The 20,443-nt window shown below is 41.6% G+C and overlaps 1 long non-coding RNA gene across 1 annotated transcript in view; it reads left to right on the forward strand.

Moving 5' to 3' along the window:
* Window positions 1-6,020: 6,020 nt before the first annotated feature.
* LOC139803557 (uncharacterized) overlaps window positions 6,021-20,443 on the forward strand; it is a 62,276-nt gene continuing 47,853 nt past the window's right edge. Inside the window, exon 1 of the long non-coding RNA XR_011729051.1 lies at window positions 6,021-6,178. This is a non-coding gene — a long non-coding RNA (uncharacterized lncRNA). The remainder of the gene's footprint in view (window positions 6,179-20,443) is intronic.

The raw sequence follows: 20,443 nt of genomic DNA on the forward strand, positions 1-20,443 counted from the left end.
CACCTTATTTTTCAGACCTTCTGATTCTGTGCTTCCCATTTTCTTTTCCTCCTCATGTTTTAAGTGAAATTTTTGAAAGTGATCAGGAAGACAAACCCAACTGACTTCTGGTTTCATCTGAATCACCATACTTTGTGCGGTGGGTACCAACGTAGCCAAAATCCCGTGGATTTCCCTGGGACTTTTCAGAGGGTAATTCCACAGTTTGTCCATGACTGGGAGCCTTCATGGGATGACTGGGTATGCTGTGGACAAGGTGACACTGAGTTGTAGGTTGTATTGCAGCTGGTGTCTTGGCATCAAAATTGGGACATTTCCATCATTGTCGTATAATCCATTTAAGAAATAATCTTTCCAGGGTCCTTATTGGATCTTTCTGACTTCTGAGTAGTTTAAATGACAGAAGTGTCCTCTTCAGAGCACAGCAGTTCAACTGTGAGTTTCACAGGATGCCCAGATATTTTATTTGTTAAATGATTTTTGTTCCCCCCAAGCAGGAGCGTGAGAAGGTATAAATCAAGAGCCACCACTGTGCACTATGAGACACTGGACTGAAAAATTATATGAGTTTCTGTTGTGCCTGCTGGAACCAGGCTCCCTCTGTGCTACTGCTGTGGAGTGGGTATTTCCTTAACTAAATAGTTACATTTTTCTATAGTAAGGACAGTATCTTTGCTTTTGGCTCTGATGCAGTGTGACATGTACAGTAGGACCTGTCATAATTCATGAAGTCAGATCTGTTTCAATGTTAATAAGCCCTTAATCAAGTCATTTGTTTCATCCAGGATGTCACATTTAGCAGTGGATTGTGAAATGCTTGAACACTGGAATCATAGGAGAATTATTTAGTGCTAAGTGTTATCCGCATCATATCTGAAGCTGGAATGTGCCAGGAAAACATCCTTCACATTCTGCAACTAATATATTCGGGCTTTCAGGATCAGTCATCAAGTGGCTGGGGTATGTACACTATTTTTCTCTGTTTGTGTGGCATAAAAAATATATGAAATATTTGGGAATTAATTCTCACATCACTTACCTTGTTTTCAATGGCTGGCTCTTTTGCTGTATAAAATAATATGTGTGACATTGGACCAATCACTTTAAACCAAAACTGGCACTTTAAATCCAACAGAAATAACTGCAATTTAAAACTAGTAGTCCTCATTCTAGTCTGTTTGTGGTATGTAAGGAGAAAGAGGAGGTTTGAGCCAAGCAGCTGCTGGTGGGATTAAGTGGGAAGCTATTCAGAGAGACCAGGTTTATGATTATCATCTCCTCTTCTTGATGCTGTCTTCAAGAGGAACAGACATAAGGGCTAAAATTGTATCTTTAATATCTAGTTTCTGTAGGTCTTTTCCAGTTGCAAAGAAGAAAAGGAAGTCATAGTGAACACATGGCAAATGTTGTCCCAATGTGTTTTCTTTGTTTATTTGAACTACATTTAATGTTGTGCCATTTTTTCTTGTTCCTGCCTGCAAATAGGCATGTTCCATACTGTTAACAAAAACCATACTTCTCTATGTGACGTGTTGCTATATAGCAATGTCATTAGGTACCAAATTTCTGCAGAGGGAAACACTGAAAAGTCTTTTTTTTTTTGCCCTAGGGAACCACTTGCATTTATATTTTAAATCAGTCTCACTGTTGCATCCTTCTTGTGAACCAGACCCCTTGTGGTAGATACTATGAAGACACAGAAAAAAGGAGTTCTGGCTGTATCTGGGAGGAAAACAGTTTGTTTTGGGGCTTTTCCCAGTTTCTGTCCTGTTATACAGGTGTAGAAAGGAAATTATAGAAGATTTCTTCAGATTTTACTTTCCATTTCCATGGGCTGTATCAAAATGAATCCTTCCCAGTTCCAACCAGTTCATCAAAAATGCTAAATGTTTCAAGGATCCATGTTTTCTGCAAAAAATTTGTGTTCTCCTAAAAGCCATCTTTCATTATCAAATGTTTTAGTTGAACTTAGTCCAAGTCATAATGAATGCTGGAGCAATTAAAGTATCAGCCACTGTAAGGGGGCTTGGGAGCACAGGAGACAGATCAGGGTTGAAGCTACTGAAGTACCTTTTATGAAAAATAAAGATTTCACAAACCTCAGTTTCAACCTAAATAGTTGACATATGCTAAGTTCAAAATACTCAACTACTTCTTCTGCCATCTCCCACTAAATAAATAAAGATCTATGTAATATTCAAACTTTGTATCTGCAGGAAGAAAAGACTTGATTTCTATTTTAAAATTTTTGGCAGGTGCTCAGACATTTATGATAATAGGATCATAAAATGACATGGAAAGGTTAGTGGGAAAGGTGTGGTGGGAATTTTGAGTGTGACTTTGTAAACTGTCACATTTTTCAGTCTTAAACTTCAGATTCTAGCCAGGTTGTTCATTTACATGTGTCATAGTGTAGATATTGTGGCTTTAAAAACTCCTATATCAATCAAGGTTTTATGTCTAGGGCTGGATCATGCTGCAATCAATTAAATTTGTTTTGTTTTATTCATGTAACCATTACCCTTTGGGAAAAAAAAAAAAAGGAAAAAGAAAAAGTGTTTTAAATATTTTTCATTAACACATACTGTTAAGTGGGTAAGTGCCCTAAGTACGTTTTAATTTAATTTAGATTTAACAGCAACATTTTTCCCATGCTAATTAAATGCCAGTTTGTTATTAAGAAAATATTTATTGAAGTTGAACTTGGTGATAGATACATATCTATCACATCACTGTTAAACCCCATTAAATAGTGTTTTAATTGCAATTTGTTTTTAATTACCATTCATTAAGCATATTATTAAATCTAAATTGCATGCTTATGAAAGACAAGCTTGCCAATAGAAGTGGCCGAGGCCTTCAGCTGCTGCCTTCCTTTGAGGTTCCTGTAACATGAGGTGTGTAGGGGGAAATTTTGATCTCTTTATAGGGTTTACATTAAATAGAATTAATAAAATTAATCAACAGATATGAAAGAGAAGTAGCATATGAAAACTGGTGACAAAAGAGCTCTTTGGGTGGGAGGCAGGAGTAGTACAGAGGAAACCCAAGCAGGGAAAAGTTGCAGAGGGCATCACAACCAATCTCCTGAATTTAAAAAAGTAGAGGATGGGTGACTGAAGGATGCAGAGGGATAAGGTGATGTGCAGAGGTTTTTCTCCTTGGCTTGTCCATGGCAGGTCTGGCCAGGGACAGGCACCATTAGCAGCTGCTGACAGCTCAGCAGCTCCTCAGCAGGGAGAGTTGCTGGGCTGAGTCCCTGGGATGGGGACAGATTGTGCTGCTGGGGGGTTGTGTTGTATCAGCTCACGAATAATTGTTGGAAAGAAATCCCAGTGCCTTTCTGTTCCCTGTGATGTGTGGCTCTACAGTTTCCAGAGGCAGTGCTGCTCATTTAGAGGTGAGACTCTTCATTCATGGGGCTTGTTTGTCATGGTCACATCTGCCAGATTTCTTAGTAGTTTTTCTTTCTAAGGATGTCAGTCCTTCAACAAAAAGACCCTCTTGAGTTGTCTTTTTGAAGGGCTGGATTTTTAAATTTTTATTTCAAATTTAAAAGAGTCTTCCAGAGCCTTTCCTGTAGGAATGGTGCTTCCTTTCTTCCAGAAAGGAGGAAAGGCTGGGAAGAATAGTGTGATGGTGCTCTTCTGATGGAGACCAGCTCACCATAACCAGTTTGTATCTGAAGATCAGTTCCCCAGGCAGATGGAGGGCCAGCAACAGACACAAGGCATGGTCCCATGTGGGTGCAGGGTTGGCATCCTTTGGGACATTGGTGTCTGACCCTGGGGCTGTTGAGCAATTCTGTCAGAAGAATATGCAGTTGTGTGTTGGAAATAGCTGAAGTTGCTTGAGGGATTGCAGACTTTCCCATGGGCTGGATAAGGGAACATGGTGAGGCTCTGTACATTGACACTTTCTGGCTCTGGTTCTCCTTGCACTGAGGATGGTTTTGTGCCAGGTTATCTCCATTGCATCCAATGGATTATCTCCAATTCACAGTGCAGTTTAAATCAGATGCAGAACATCTTTTCTTTTCTCTCCAATTCATGAATCTCTTTCAAAACCTTCTCTACCAGATGTTACAATTATAAACAAATCATCCTGGCAAACCAAAGTATCTTCTTATATGTCTGTGTCACAGTAGGCAAGGTCCTAACATTGGTGCCCTTATCTGCCTCTGGATCTTCTGCTCATAAAACATTAGTTATACAACGTTTTTTTTGGCAGATAAGTATCTTCCATGAAAAAGCCATTTCCATTCCAATATAACAGTGCTTTTCTATAGACTGTTTCAGCCCACGTTGTGCAATGCTTTTGCACAATGATTCATTATGCTTTCTTCTTGATATGCTGAACCATAGGATGACACTTTGCCAGCTTTTTTCTATGCCAACAATAACTTGCTCATGTTTCAAAGATAGAGAAGGCTGCAGAAATCACTACAGTGCAGGGAGCTGGAACATTTTGACTGAAGGAAGTTCTCAACAGCCTCTAAAGTCCTCCACATGAGTGGAGAACTTGCCTTTCAGCTCCTGCTCTCTTTGGATAGCTGTAGGAAATTGCTTATGGCTCCCACTTATCACTAGAAAGCTGGAGAGGGCCCAGCTTCCTGGCAGCATTCAGCCACTTCTGCACTGCAGCCCCTTAAATGGGAGAACAAAAACCAACCCACCCATCCATGGTGCACCAGCTGCATTAAAAGGCTTGACCTAGCAGAAACATGGAACCATGGAGAAGACTTTGGAAATATCCACACAGATAGATCAGGGATTTCCTGACCCTCTCTGGTGTCTCAGTGAGAGGAGGTGACTAAATCAGATCCTTTCCTGCTGCAGTAGCTTCAGCAGCACATATTGCTCTGTGTGTTCTCCCATCATTCCTGGGGACACTGGGTGATGGGTTACAATACAGCTGCTTATTTTCCATTACTCTCAGGGGTTTGGTACTGGTTTCTAACTTCTCTTTTTAAAAATCATTTACTTTTTGTCAGTTGTGCACAGGATCCTTGCAGGGGCAAATGATACTTTCCTTTGGCCACTCTGGAGTTCTGATTTGTTTTTGCTAAGAGTTTCTAACTGTAGCTGATTATCTGGTCACTGAGAATTCAGAATTGACTGAGTATATTCACAGCTGTTCTGAGAAAAGGAACAAGGTTTTGGTTGGAAAGGAATACATTATGGTGCTTGAAAGGAGGGTTTTTAAAGGAAACACTCGTATTTTCACAATGTATTTTTATTTGCTTTTCCCAATGTACTTCATCTTGTAGCACAGCATAAATACTATGTACCTTACACACTTTGGGCAAGCAGGTGAAAATTCATTGGTTTTCCTGTGGAGATACCAACTCTGAATCCCAGTGAAAAATTCTATATTATGAAGGCAGTCTCCTAATTCATAAACCTTAAGGGTGCATTAGCACATCTGATTTTTAAGTGTCATTGTTATGGCAATTTCATATACAAAATTATCCACTCTTTTTTGGTATATTTACCTGATTAGGACTTCTGTAGATTTAGTGCCTTTCCCCTCCTCCCATGCTTGTTGCATGCTCATTTTCCATGAAAATCTGTCCATGTGCAGTTACGCTTTGATGTGAGATATAATAAATATCAGATTTTAAGGAGCAGCATGCACATTTTTGTCTGACATGTGTATGTATAGAAAAGGTCAGGAGACTTAGTGTTAGTGGGTTCTTATTCAGGGTCATGGGTAAGTGAAACATTTTTCATATGGATGCTATATTTTCTCTAATATTTATATCTTTCTTTGGTATTTCTTGTCCAGTGTCTGAGCCACTCTCAAGTGTCCTGCATGATTTTTTTTTTTTCTTCCATTTATATGTGTGTTTATTAACTTATGTCTCCATTTCTTGTGTGTCACCTCCTTGGCTCCCCACCTTCTCTCATGCCCAAATGATTTTGCAGGGCTGCTCCGCCTCAGAAATGGGTCAGACAAGTTACAAGAACTGTAGATTGGTTGGATGGGGATCCACCTAGCAACACCATGGCACTGAGGCTGGGTTGGGAAATTTGCCCTACAGGAGTTTGTCTTGATTAAAGGCTTCAGTCTGTCTTTGCAACACAAACATAGGAGCCCCCATGCTGCTCTCCGAAATTTACAGCGTATTTTCTTTTTACTCAAGCATATTGAAGCAGAACAGAAGAAAGGATCAAAGGTACCGTAATGTTTCTATAAACAAGTACTACTTAGTTTGGTTTTTTTTTTTTCTTTTTTTTTTTCCTTGGGTTTATTTTTTTCCAAACAAATCTTCTAGGCACATTAGGCTCGGATTTCATTTTATTGCCAAATCACCAGCTGGCAACAAAATCACATATGTCTGTGTAAATAAAGTAGATGAGAAGCTGAACAGGAGATTGGGAGATGATTCAAGCAGTCATATTGGCTTCTACACCTTAGCTTTGACTGGTGTATCTGTCTATTCAGCAATGTCCTGTACAGACCCCTTTTCAACATGAAACACAGAATTACCCCAAGCTGAGATTTTAGTCTGTGGTTTTCCTCCCTTCAAGTGACTTTACAGGAAAACAGATAATTCTCTGGGATTGGAACCCAAAATTTCATTTTCTTGTTTGCTCATCAAGTGGTGACTAATCCACTCCTTGTTACTCAAATATAGGTGTAACTCTTGTGATGACTGACATTATTATGAGGCATGTTCACTTTGAGGGCCAGATGATCCTGCCTTTGAAGTTAATGCAATTTTGCAATTGGCTTGAGGGCTCTGTTACTGCCTTTTTGGTTTGTTTGGATTCACTTGGCAATGAAACCTCAACATTCATTGATCTGTATTTAAAGTCAATGTCTCTGTACAGCCCTTCTCCATTTGTAGACAGTGGTATGGTCACCTCAGTTTGTAAGCTTAAATTAAGTTTCTTCATGCCACCTCTTACTTCCCAGGGAAAAAATAAAAAAATAAAACAATCCTGACCATTCTTATCAGACAAACATATAACAAAGTTAGTAATGATCATCTTGATTCTAAAAGCAGATGAATTAGAGCACCTTTTGAGACCAGGGTAATAGAGACAGGCTTTTCCACATGGAGTTATGAAAAAATGGGTTTCTCTTGTTTATATTATGCTAGTTTTAGGTCCCTAGTGAAAGAAAAATTAAGGTTGGGATCACTAATGAAGAATTAGGATATCTGGTAATATTGTTCTGTTTAAATATCTCTCATCCAGGTGAGATGTTCCTTGACAGAGATGGCAAACAGAATTCCTTTTGCCACAGCAATGGCACAGAAACTCTGCAACAGCTCCCAAGGATCTGTTTGTATGGGCAATTTTGCCTTAAGTCAATAAACTCTAAAAGAGCTTAAATAATGAGGAAAGAGCTCCATTATCTAGGTGGCAGAGTACAGAAATGAAAGGGTTAGGCAGTAAATAGGCTTTGTCTCTTGCTCAGACTTTTTAATCCTTGCCTTTTCCCCAATATTCTCCTCCTAGGAGATTTCAATGCCAGTTGAATTCTTAAACCTCTTGTCCCTCTTATGAGGTGTCCAATACTGCTCTTTTTTCCTGGTGTTTCCCTCTAGTTGGCAATGCAGCCTGGGCTGCTACATGGGGAAAAGGGCTCCAGTTTGGGGAATATCAGCATGTACTCACTAGCCAACTTTTTTCCCCAAACTGGGCAAAATAGAGAAAACTTCTCACTCTGTGCAAAATCATCTGCATAGAAAGATAAAATGGGATTTAACAAGGGTCAGGTTTATGACAGGGAAAGAAGGCTGCTAATGACCATTATCTATGCCACAGGTTTAACTTCATTACTTTTGCATTAAGTTCTTAATGCCCAAAGCAATAAGCAAACTGAGTCCTGTTGAACTGTAGTAACCTAATCTTCTCTCCAAACGAAATAGGGGGGAAAGCAGAGTCATTTCACATAGCCTTTATTTCATCTTCTCATGTCCCATCCCCCATTCACTTATTAGCTGTGTTGTGAATTTCTCTTCCTTCTCACAGACTTGTTCTTTTTTCTCTTTCTTTCATCCTTCCAGAACTTTGCTGACTGCCCAAAGTAGTATTTGGTGCAGGATTTGCTCTGTGGAGAGAGTTTTGGCCTTTCATAGTAGTGGATCTAGGGTTTGTCACATGGAAAAGTCTATCAATAATATTATTAAGTCCAGAATTACAAAAACTATTTCCAGAATCAAAAGCTTTTAATTTCAGAGGTGAGATAAACTTGAGCTGGCCATGCCACTGTGGGTCCCAGTAAGTCAGATCTAGAAGAGCAGGTTTGCTGGGTGTTTGAAAGTGGGATTCCACTTTTGCAAGGAGACTTGAAGATCTTGGATGATTACATTTGAATGTGACTTGTGGGCACACACCAGCCCAGAGTCCAACCATTAGTTCATCTTCTGCTCACTCTCCAGTTACCATCCCTGCTGACAGTTATGACTCTGAACTTGCCCCACTAGATGCTTGAGTACTTTGGGTTTAGTGAGCAATGGACAAATACCAACAGAGAATTAAGTGTAATTCATGATCTAGAATGAGATCAGCATTTCCGTTGTTTCAGCTCTTTTCCTACTCGCCCTCAACTTTGTCAACTAAAAAAAAATGAATTACCCTCGTTTGCTGTGACCTGCAGACTTTTGCTCTGTAGCTGGAAAAGGAAAAGCCATTGAGTAAGAAGAAGGAGCACAAATAGATTTCCTAATACGTGCAGTTCCCAAACCAACAGCCTCAGCTTTTGGCAGATGATGAAATCAACAGTGCATCTTTTTTAATTTTGTTCCCCAGCAGAATGAGAGGGATAGAACTGGTTCTGGCAGGTACCTGGTGAACCTGTCCAATATATAAGAAATAGATTACTGCTTATAGAAAAAGGATCTCACAGTGGTAGGTGCCTGAGAAACATGACAGATTAGATAGATAGATAGAAGAAAATAGTATCAACTTTGGAAATTAACATGAAAACCCTATCAGCAATGCAACATAATGTATTACCATAATCCAATATTATATGGTAACCTTCATATGAGAACCTTGCACTCTGAGTAATAAGTGCTGAAGGGTGAACATTTATCTTTTGACCTGTTCCCTGTTCAGAATGATCAGGGTTACCAGATATTTGGGTCTCTGAAAAAAATCATCCTAATAAAAAAAAAATCAACCTAATGATATTTCCCTACCATGCAACACCAAGGGGTTTAGTTTCCTTTTTTCTGTATCCAGGAAATTGTGACTACAGTAAGATCCATGAGTATTACAGCAAGGCTTGATATACCACCCTGGCAACCATCATCTGCTCTAAGAAGTGGCATCTCCTCCCTACAGACCCGTCTGCCTCCTGCCTGCATGACACTCTGGCTGCTTTTTCAGCTTGTCCTGATCACAGGTTCTTCTTCAAATTGCTCATGTCCTTATCACTTTTCTCCCAAAGGTGAGAGTTCTTCTGGTTTAAAATGAGAGAGTTGAGTGGACTACAGGGCAGGTCAATTCAAGCTGTTGGGAATGCTCCAAGTAGGAAGGAGTAACTGGTGGATCCCAGGTGTGTGCAAATGCAGGCAAATGAAATGGTTTCTGTTGTGTCTTTGGAACTGATTTACTGAGCTTTGCCTGCCTTCTGGGGGAGGGAAGGGGGTGTATTTCATCCATGCACTCTGCTTGTCTTAAGACTGCTGACCATCGAGCTCAGGTGCCTCACACTTTAATAAACTTCTAGACTTTCCCATTTTTCACTTTTCTTCATGCTTTTTCTCATCAGTCACATCTTTTGAATAACAAGATGTCATGATGTCCTTCAGCTCTTCTGGGATGCACAAAGAACCCAGGTTTATTAAGATATCCTTACCAAGTTCTGCAAGCAATAAACCAAACCAAAATCTTCCACTTTGGTGAAGGAACCTACCCCTTCCATAAAAGAAATGAGAATTAAATTCTCATTGTGGTCTCTTTTCAGACATGGGAAACGACTTCATTGGATGCCAGGTTGGTTATTTAGCCACTAAATGCCTGGTTTTTGAACAAACAAGCTGCCACACTTCTGAAGCTGAGGGCGAAGAGGGCTTAGGGAAGGAGCAACACTATTTTCAAGGAGCTCAGAGCACATCAAGGGCCCCTGTGCAGTGAACTATATCTGATTCAACACAGCCTGCAAAATTAAATTTTGTTCAGCTTAAGCATTTAATTACTACAGATGTTCAGGAGATACTCTGTGAAGCATCACCTACAGGGGCCCTTTGGACAGATGCTGTTTGCTTTGACACTCCATCTGTCACTTTGAAATAGTCACTGAAGCTTTAACTAGCAGAGCCCTGCAGGGCTGGCATCCAGGCAGGGCATGTAAGAGGTTAAAAATAAGGTCAAGGTGATTGTATGCCATGCATGCTAGAAGGTCAGTGAATGACAATTCCACTTCTTGCTCTCCACAATTTTCAGCAGAGAGCATTTAATGCATCTTTCCGCAGAGGTTTTTGGTTTAGCTTCTGGAAGATCTTCTAGCCCAAATTGTATTAGCCCTATATTTTGTTAGATCCTTCTGTGCACTCTGAACAGAAATACACTCTGTATTTATGAGATGAGCAAATATAGCAGAAAATAATGGATATGGCTTAGGTGAAATGAAGAACTTTGTGGTTTTAAACCAACAAATGAAGATGTAGTATTGGTATGGATAGGGGAGACCACTGGGATCTACCAAAAGACAGCATAGTTATTAATTGGCCTCAGAGAAGTATAGTGCCATTGGAAGGCATTTTCTTTTTGTGTTGACATTCCACAGGTGTTTGTCCATGTCTCAGGAGGAGAATTTGTGGAGGCAATGAACTAGGCTAGTAAATACACCCCACCAGGTTTGTGAAATCTTGTTCAGCTTCGGCTGCTCTTGATGCTGCTGTGTCTTAAAAATCTGTCCTCACTGAGACAGTAAATAGCCTGGGTAGTGCTGCTGCTGGGATGGAAGTGGCAGGATGCCTTGCTCTGCACTGCCTTGCTGATGGTTCCCCTTCTGCAGCTGCCAGCCCTGTTACTGCTACAGATTATAGGAGAAAAAGGGTACAGTACAGTATAGTCGTTCTATGCATTTTGATCCATTCTATAACATCTACTTCTGCATAAATCTGATTTCAGATACCCCCTAGAAATCTGGTCACGAGCTCTTGACTTTATTAGCTTTGTTTATAATCTCATAAGATAAATTAAATGGGTTTGGTGGGCTGCAGTTTCCATAAATTCCTGTTGCCTGCTTGTAGTTTGTCTGTTTCCATGTGTTGAGGTTCACACGATTCCTTTGGTTAGGTTGTTTTCATCTGTCTCAGTGTGTGAGGAATGTATCTGTTCATTGTATTAAGAAGCTGGCATAACATCAGGTTTATTTTCTAGAATCTTCCTTCTTCCAAGTCATGCTGAAAACATTTGTTTCCCAGTTTAGGATCTCTTAGATGGGAATTGCTAAAGTGTATTGTCTTGAAAAATGTCATCCTGTGGTAGTGGTCTTTTGCATTTAGATGTTAGCTCTAAGCACCAGTTCTAGTTTAAGATTCCTGATATTGAGATTTACTCTATTTAATTAATTATCCTACTGGTCATATAAGTTTTCTTGGTTTTATTAGGTTTCTGTAATTTGTTAGTGTAGATGAGTTATTTCACCAGTACCATCTCTCTTCTCTTGAATATTGGGTTATGGCATCTGTGGCTTTTAGTAGGATGTTCATAATTCCCAGTCATGTTTGGTCAGTGAGACTTTTTACTGAATTGCCCCGAGCAATTTCACAAAGCTGCAAGCTTTCCAGGGCACCAAATAGATTTCATTACCAGTTTAGATCATTTGATCTTGTTGCCATTAAGAAGAGTGATTGACTTGTCATTCTTTGTACTTACATTACTGCTATTTGATGGGTGTTCAGTTCCTCTGCTTGTCAAGAGTCAGTTAGTAGAGGTTTTCCCCAGCCTGGTGACTTCTCCTGTAGCTTGAGAGATTACAGCCAGGATATTCAGCAGTTCTAAGATGGGTTAGCATAGGTCTCTCCTATGGGAGACCTCGAGGTTAGTGGATGATCTTTTCATCTTACACCTCAAACAACTCATTTTTGTATTACTCACCCTGCTTTCTAGCATGGTGGTGAGGGATATCAGCTAAAATACCTTCTTGGTGCTTTATCAGGATCATCAAGTTGGAAGCATCCAGGTTTTCTAATTGCTAGTGACTTGGTTATAGATAATGCAATTTTTTCCCCTCCTCATTTTCTTCTAAGACCTGGGCCCTATCTAAGTAGATTATAACCATTGATTTAAACATTCAGTCATGCAAATCATTCTACACGGTTCAGTAATAGCAGTTAGGTCAAATTAGTGCTCATAAATGACTAAATCTATTTCCTCTTGTTTATTACCCAGGTTTTTGGCATTGGTGTAAACTTAATAAAATAATTTCTTCTTCCCATCCTATCTTTGCATTCAGTGCATTCCTTACCATCATCTCTGATGGAAATCCATCGAGGGCAGGGCTCACTGGTGCTGCAGTTGGTAGATTGTGATGGTTGGGTGCTTTCCTCACCTTTCTGGGGTCCTTCCAAGTGAGAGCTGAGGATTGCAGCATGAGAAGCTGTTACCACCTCTGCAACCCCTCTCTTGCATCTAAACTGAGAGCTGAGACTTTGAAGTCAAGGGCTCCTTTTATGGCTTTTCTTTTGTCCTGTAGCATAAAATCTGGTGTCTGTCTGTTCTCTGTCCTCCTGGCACAAGATTGTACTTGTATTGTTGTATGCACCAAGTGTCATACAACACATGTATTGCCATTTTTTGATTCCTGTCCCCTACTGAAAGAGAGGCCTGACTTCAGGATGTGTGCCTTGTGTTGGGAGATCAGTTAGGCTTGTTCAGTGTTTCTTCTGGAGCTTCTTTTTTCTAATATCCCAAGAAGCTTCTGAAGCTTCTTTTTTCTTATCCGAAGACACTTCCATGTCTCATTTCTGTTGCTGCTTGTCCTTTGTATAAATTTTTTTCCTTTCTTCCTCTGAAGAAGAATACTTTTTCCTATTAAGTGATGGCTGCTACAGCTCTTCATCCCAGGATTTAAACAGACTGACATTTTTTTCCTGTTTTACCAGCATTAAATTCATGCAATATAACAGAAAACCAAGCCCATGTACTGTCAAGCAGAGACACTGTCACAATGTGGTGACCCTCTTTCTGTCACCTGCCACATTTTTCATGCTCAGCCTACAGCTGTGAAACTGTTTTCCCCCCTTCTCCTCAAACAACAAATTCCAAAGAGCACTTCTTGGATTCACACCTGTCTCAATTTGCAGAACATCCTTGGACAGAACCCACATTGATAACAGTGAGAGAAGAGGCTTTAGGAAAGCAGCAGCAGCACCTTCTCATTGCCAGCTCCTCCAGGGGGTCTGAGCTAATAACAGTCATGCTGCAGACTTCATTTAATTTGTATGGGCCTGTTCCAGAGCCTTCCTATTGACTTCAGGGGCCTTGGATCAGGCTGTATGGTGGCTACAGCTTTGCTTTATGACTCAGTATCACTGTCTTGGAACTGTCTCTGCCAGATCAGTCAGATTTTCCATTAAAACATTCTCTGAGGAGAGAAATGAGTGTTCAGCTAGCTGCCTGCTACCAGAAATGTCTGATTTTTCATTTGTCTATTTTTCCCAAACAACTTTCTCCTCTGCCACGAGAAACTTTTGGGTTTCAGATGGGACAATTCTGGGAGTGTCTTATAGAGAGCTGAGAATATCTGCTTGAATCTTTACTAGCTAGCTCTGCTTGTTGTGTTTGAGGGCTCCTTTTGTCCTTTCAGTACATTTCCATGCTGTTACCTGGAACTAGAAGAAACTGGTTTGTTTTTTTTTTTTTTTTTTGGAGTAAAATGTGCAGACTACATATGCAGTTAACCTTTTGTGATATCAGTTGCTATTGTGTGATTTATTAACCATATGACTGGGTAAGTGTGATAGCAAAATAATTTTAACCTGGCACTGTAAAATTCAAAACTAAAAGTGATAGGTCTGTAAAACAGTATTTGTTATGAGCTGAGCATCTCCATTAGAGAAAAGGAGACTGTTTGCATTACCAAGCTATAGTATATACCTGTCTCTTCCCTTACAACTGATTTCCAAAGGTTGCTTCTTGTTGTTTGTAGTTTTTCTGTTAGTGATTTGGGTTTTGTTTGTTTGTCTTCCTGAGGGAGAACCAGACCTGAGTTTTGTCATCTGAGTTGTGGTTTATGTTGATGTTCTGTTGTGGGGAAATAACCAAGGGAAGTTAATCTGCCCACATAACACATTTGCTGCTGCTCTGGCTTGGTTCCTTCTCTGCACTGGGATTTTGGTTGTTGATCCATCCATCCATCCATCCATCCTGCACTCAAGGCAGCTGAGCTCCAGGAAGGAAGGGAATTGGTTTCTCTTTGTACAAACCAGTGTGTTGGTTGCAATTGCTACCCAGCCTCTTGACCCCCCAGGTAGGGAGATGTGCAGAGCTATAGAAGGAATTCAGCCACGTGAGAAAATGTGTGTGTGTGTGTGTGTGTGTGTGTGTGAGTGCTGGGTGAAGATACACAAATGCAGAGAAGTTGTAGAAGAAGGTAGCTGCACCCAGAGTCCCCTGATATCCATCTGACTATGTTGTCCCCTAGTGATAAGGAAAGTATTTCCTATTCTGAGCAAGTAGAGACAGTGGTACAAGTGGACTTCTCTTTGTCTTCATGGGAGTCAGGAGAAGCCTTGCTGGTCACTCCTGGGAATTTAGACTTCCATTTCTGAGATGGAGCTGTGTCTGAACAAAGAAAAGGTGAGGATGGATGGATTGAAATCAAAGCAAACCATGGAACACCATGGTGAAGTCAGGGCATGAATGGAAATAACTCAGAAGAAGAAAAAAATAACAAGTAAAGAAGAAATTAGAAGTTTTTCTGCTTCTGCTGCTCTTTTTGGCTTTCTCCCTTTCTCTTCTAGGAATTCTAGAGTTGTGCTATGAGGAATAATCAATTAATGCTTAGAAAGCAATTATAATGATTCCCAGGTTACACATGAATAAACAGAATGCAGTTTAGGTGACTGAGTCACAATCCTTTCCTGAGTCTTATATGGCATGGGCAGCAGCAAAGAGTGATGTGCTCTTTGTGCTCCAATTGCTGTTTTGCCAGAAAAGTTGGAGCTGGACATCAAACGGACAGAAATGAGTTATAAAGCTCTCTGAATGTAAATTACTGTGCACTGGTTGAAAAAACAAACAAAAAAAGTTTAAAAAATTATTAACAACTAAATCATTGCACTGTAGTGATTGCACCAGTTCTACATAGCTAAGGCAAGACTTGCTTGAGATCTCACAGAATAAAAGTGGGTCCTACCAAGGACAGAATCCAAGGCTGTGAGTCTAGTGCTGTGTTTAAGCACAAGACCATCTTTCCTTCATCTAGAAGTTTGATATTTTATTACAGAACACCATGTCATACAAGTCCATTTGTGGTTTTGTCATGTGTTCAGCCTGAAATATGGCTAATTTAGAAATGTCCTCTTTGGGTACAACATAGATCATAACCTCTCTCTCTCTTACTGTAAAATTCACAGCTTCAGTTCAGGTGTCTGGCCTGGGACTGTGATTGTCCACTGAGCCTTTGGTTCAAGATGTTTAGGTAGGAGAGGAGGTGTTTCAAGGGTTGCTTTTGTCTTCTCCAGCCCTGAAGGTGTTACCATGATTTAAATCAGGTCAGGATGAATTCCCCCTTCATGTCTGGGGACGTTTTTGTTATTTTAAAGCCCACAGAGCCCATATAACTGCAGAAGAACAAGCACAAGCCTTGCTATCCTACTCCACATATTGTCAGCCAAAGCAGCAAGCCAGCTTTTGAGTCCTTCGGGGTCATTTTATTTTTAGGGCTGATGCCTGAAGCAGGAAGAAAACAGCTTGATCAGTAGGTTCTGCTTTGAGCTTCCAGTGCTGGCAGCAAAAAAACAGCTTCTTTTGACATTCAGGCTGAGTTTAACCAATGGAAAAAGCTGTATGGGCCAGTGAGTTGCTGCATTTGAGTGTTGCTGTTCAGAAGCACAGCACAGTTCCTTGCCTGTCACGGAGCTGATTTACTTCTGATCTCTTCAGTCTGTACTTGACATTTCAGCTGTTTTTCTGTCTCTTTATTTAATATCAGGCTTTTACTCTCCATGCTTTTTCAGGCTTTTCATTTTTACTTGCTTGTCCAAAATCCATCTTGGAGACACTTGTTGCCCTGTTCTCTGATCTGTTTTGAGCCTCTGCCAGCTGCTGCTGCTGCCAGTGGGTAAAATGACTGAGTCACCACTTTGTGAATTTTACATTTGCTGGTGGGGTGGCAGAGCCAAGGCCATCATGAACAAATCAAGCAACCACAACAAAGGCCCCAAACACAAACATTGGGACTTAACCTCAAAGCACATGCTGGAGCCTGATGAGGTGACAGCCAGCAGAATGCATGCTGAAGGACCTCAAAGCATTACTCAATCTCAGTCCTGCTTTAACCACATCAGAGGCATACACCTCACACAGCCCTGGATCAGGGAGAGGGTGGAAGGGAAAGGTAGCAGTGACCAAAGGACCTTTTTCCTTCTTCCAGAATGAATTTATCAGAGCAGCAGATTAAAAGAAAAAAAAAAAAAAAAAAGCTCAGTATTATTGAGCACAGCAAAGCTGCAGCTGGAGAAAGCAGTACTAAATGCATGAGACAATGCCCAGCCTGGCAGACTGGCTACTTGTGTGCCTGTGGGCCCAAATGACTGTTCTGCCTCTCTGGGGCTGGTTGGGGTTCTTGCTCCTGTGGACCAGCACCATCCCCTGCAGCCATGGCCCCTGTGCTGTCACCACAGGGCTGTGATCTCTATCTGCTCTCATGAAACTGTCCCAGTGCTGACTTGCTCTATGTTTTTTTTTCTTGTGCTTTTCATGGATCCTGCCTAAGAAACATTTTATCAGGAAAAAAAAAAAAAAGTCTCTGGTTGACCTGGTGAGCCAGTGGGTGTTGGGGCCATTCACACCTCTGTCTGCTGAGACTACAGCTTGTCAAAAGGTAACTTACACCCTGTGTGCCAGCAGTGAGTAACTAAAGGTAGGGTTAATCAGCACTGAAGCCAGTGAAGGTTTTATTACTTAAAACCAGTCCTGAGCTTACAGCAGAGACATAGGGGCATTTAATACAAGAGAGGCATCAGGGCTCTGTGGCAACCTTCAGGTTTGGTCACTTTTGTTGTTTTATTTGGGGCAGACAGGGGAAAGGCTGAAAAGCAGAGATCTGATCAGTGTGTTCATTTAAAACACACTGGCCTGTTGGCTTGTGTATAGCCCTATAGTAAAAAGATTTTTCATTTTTTAGCCCTGATGCAAAAGGGAAACGGGTTCCTATTTGCATTGTCCCTACAGTGTTTGTGTAATTAATGTACGTGGGGGTTCTCCCTCCCCCACCCTCTCCCAAGGTAAAAAATGACCTTGTCAAAACTTAGATTACAAAATCTTAGTTACTAAGCAATGGGTAGGGCCCCACTGGGATGGCATCCCAGCTCCTGAAATGGTATGTATAGTAAAAACTAATAAAAATGGTGTCAGAGGCTCTCAGGCTTCCAAGTCCCCTGCTGTGTGACCCCCCTGATCCCAATTTATTAGCTGAACCCAGGGAAGCAGACAAACCTCCCTGGCTCCAGACTGGAGGCTCCAAGAAAGGAAATAATGGGAGCTCCAGAGCAGCGGCTCCAGAGCAGGAGGGAGGGAAATCCTCATGGAAAAGAGGGGTTTGAGAGGAGGGCTGGAGGGAGCTGCTGACAAGAGCCATCTGAGCAGGCTGTGGAAGGGAAGCTCGCTCTGTGATATCTCACTACCTTGACGTTCAGATGCTTTAAACATGTCAGAGAGAAGGGGAAGGAAAGGGGGTGGGGAGAGCAGGGTTTGTAGGCAGGCAGCAAGCCAGAGTTGTTTTCTTTCATGTCTTAGGAGCGTGCTTGGGTCTGCGATCACCTTGTGCTAGTGATGGAGGATTTAGCAGCTGGAGGTGGCAGATGGAGTGGCAAAGAATGTGCCCTGTGGGTCAGAGGGGATGCAACTTCCCCCTTCCTGCTCCCCAACTGCAAGAATTTTCTCTTTAAAACATTAAAGGTGATGCAGCTCATCATGTTGCTGCTAACCCCTTGGATTTCCTCTTTGGTGTGCAGAACACACAGCAACTAAACCATGTGCTGATTTTTTGTGTGTGATTTTTTAATTTTATTTTATTTTTTTTCCTTCTTGAAAAGCTGCCAAAGCAAAGTGATATTGATGAGGATGGCTCGCTTCGATTAGCAGGGGCTGGCTAAGGAACAGTCACCTCCAGCCCATTTCCCTCCCCCTCTTCTGCCTGAGACAAGAAACCTCAGTATTTTCTCTGCTTTCAGCAGTTGTCTATTCTGCACTTCTAATCTATGCCCAAATTGAGCTTAAGTAGGGGTAAGAAGCATAACAATAACTCTCCTTGTTTAATGCCAACTCTTGCATTCAAAGTGCTTTGGCTTCCCAAGGGTGATGTTATCAGGAGAAGGCATTGCACTTTTTTAGAGGCATGATTATGCAGTAAATGGCTAATGATGAAAATGAACGGATGAAGGCTGTGTAGAAGGTAAGCATCCAGCAGTAGAGACTGCCTGTCCCCTTTGCCAAGTCCTTATGCACATGTCATTTGCTATTTGGAAATGTGTCTGGGGGTTTCCTGAGGAGGGACTGGCCCAGGGTTTCTCCTGCTCTGTGACCTTAATGTTTGTTTCTAAGAGCACACAAAAGGGCAGCCCCAAAGTTTTGGTGGTGTTGGTGCTGTCTGGCTCGTAGAAAACAGGATTGTGATTATCCTCCCACTTACCTGGAGATGTCCTGGAGAAATAGCCTGGCATGTAAGAGCAGTGCAGATAACAAATTTGGGGGCTGGAAAAACATGTGCGTACAGGCAAGTTTTCTCTTTCACTCTATTAGGAAACAGGCTGCAGCTCTATAAATCTGGGTTTTCCTGGCTCCATTCTGCTTCTTTTTTAACCTCTGCCAGAGTGATCAATTTAAACAACCACATCATTTGTGTCTGCTGTCAAACACAGGAATTTTGAAGCATTGTCTAAAGGAAAGAAATGTTACATACTCCTCCTCTCTCCCTCCTTAGCTGTGATCAGTGTGAGTCTGAGGGCTAAAAGAATCCTTTTGGTTGAAGATCAAAGATGTGTTTTCTTCTCTGGATACATTTTGCAAGCAAAGAGAGTCTTAACCAGTGTCCAGACTTGGCTCAGGACTTGCTGTTTGTGCACAGAGGAACCTGAAATGCCTCTGGGCCTTGCAGTGAAATAGGGATGAGCCTTTTGAGGGAAAGGTGAAGGGCTGCTTCCACAGGAGCAGAGGGTGATGGGGACCATGGCTAGAAATTATGCTGTGCCTGTGCTTCCTAGAGCTGGGGAAGGCCTCACACTCAACCAGGCTGTGGTCCTGGCTGCTGGAGCTCCTCCATCCATCTGTTGTGTCTGTGTGACTGAAAATAGAGGGAGCATGATCCCAGGTAGGTTGGCTTCACTCCTGTGTGGGCAGTGTTAAATCTGAGCCAGTACCGCTGTCACCCTGCTTTAGGGCATCCCTTGGGCGTTCTGCTACATGTGGGGGCATCATCTGAAAACTGGTCTGGAGGAGCTGCCCAGTGCAGGTAACTGCTTTCCAATGCTTGGGAAGGGGAAAGAAGCTCCCTTATGTGAGGGCTTTTGTGAGGTTTGGTTGTGGAAGAGCCTCAGTATCCACAATTTAAGGGCAACAGTCCTTTTTGCCTCACTTTGTGCTGAAACAGCATAGAGGTGAGGTGTCTGAGTTCTCCTGAATGTGGATCCCCTGATAACCTTGGGCACATTCACTTCATGGCCCTTGCCACTTGGGGCTGAGGTATCAGTTTTCTCAAGATAAGCTCAAATTCTGTGCCTTGTTGGATGATTTTTATCTTGCCATCGTAGGCAGTGGGCACTTTAAGTGTGGAAGGAATTGCTGTGCTTTGTAACTTGGATGTGAGGAGGGATTATTTTGGAAGAGGTCATGGGAGAGTGAGAGAAGTTACGATCGAGTTGTGCCCTCTCGAATATGCTGTGGGATGAAGATGTGGAGAGTGATATCTTCACTTTTCTTCCTTTCCCTTCTTTGATGATGATTCAGAGCAGAATGACCTGGGTCATTTTGTGTCAGAAGAGATGTTGGACTGATCTGAAACAAAAGGAGAAAAGCAAGTCACTGTTTCAAGTGCATTTGTAGTTCAGCTGACTGAAAGCCCAGTCTTGCCAACTCATGATTTGATCATCAGTGCTGCAATACACAGTCCTTTCTTATAGCTCCAGGCTTCAGCTATGGAAGGTCTGAAAATACATTCTACCTAACCTCCCCTCTTCCCCCTCTTTTGTGATTTCAAAGACAATTTTGGAAATGTGACCTCAGTGGGCCCTCAGGACTGAGGTAGTGGA

Source organism: Heliangelus exortis, chromosome 16 (genome assembly GCF_036169615.1).
Source record: "Heliangelus exortis chromosome 16, bHelExo1.hap1, whole genome shotgun sequence".
In the NCBI taxonomy this organism is placed as follows: Eukaryota; Metazoa; Chordata; class Aves; order Apodiformes; family Trochilidae; genus Heliangelus; species Heliangelus exortis.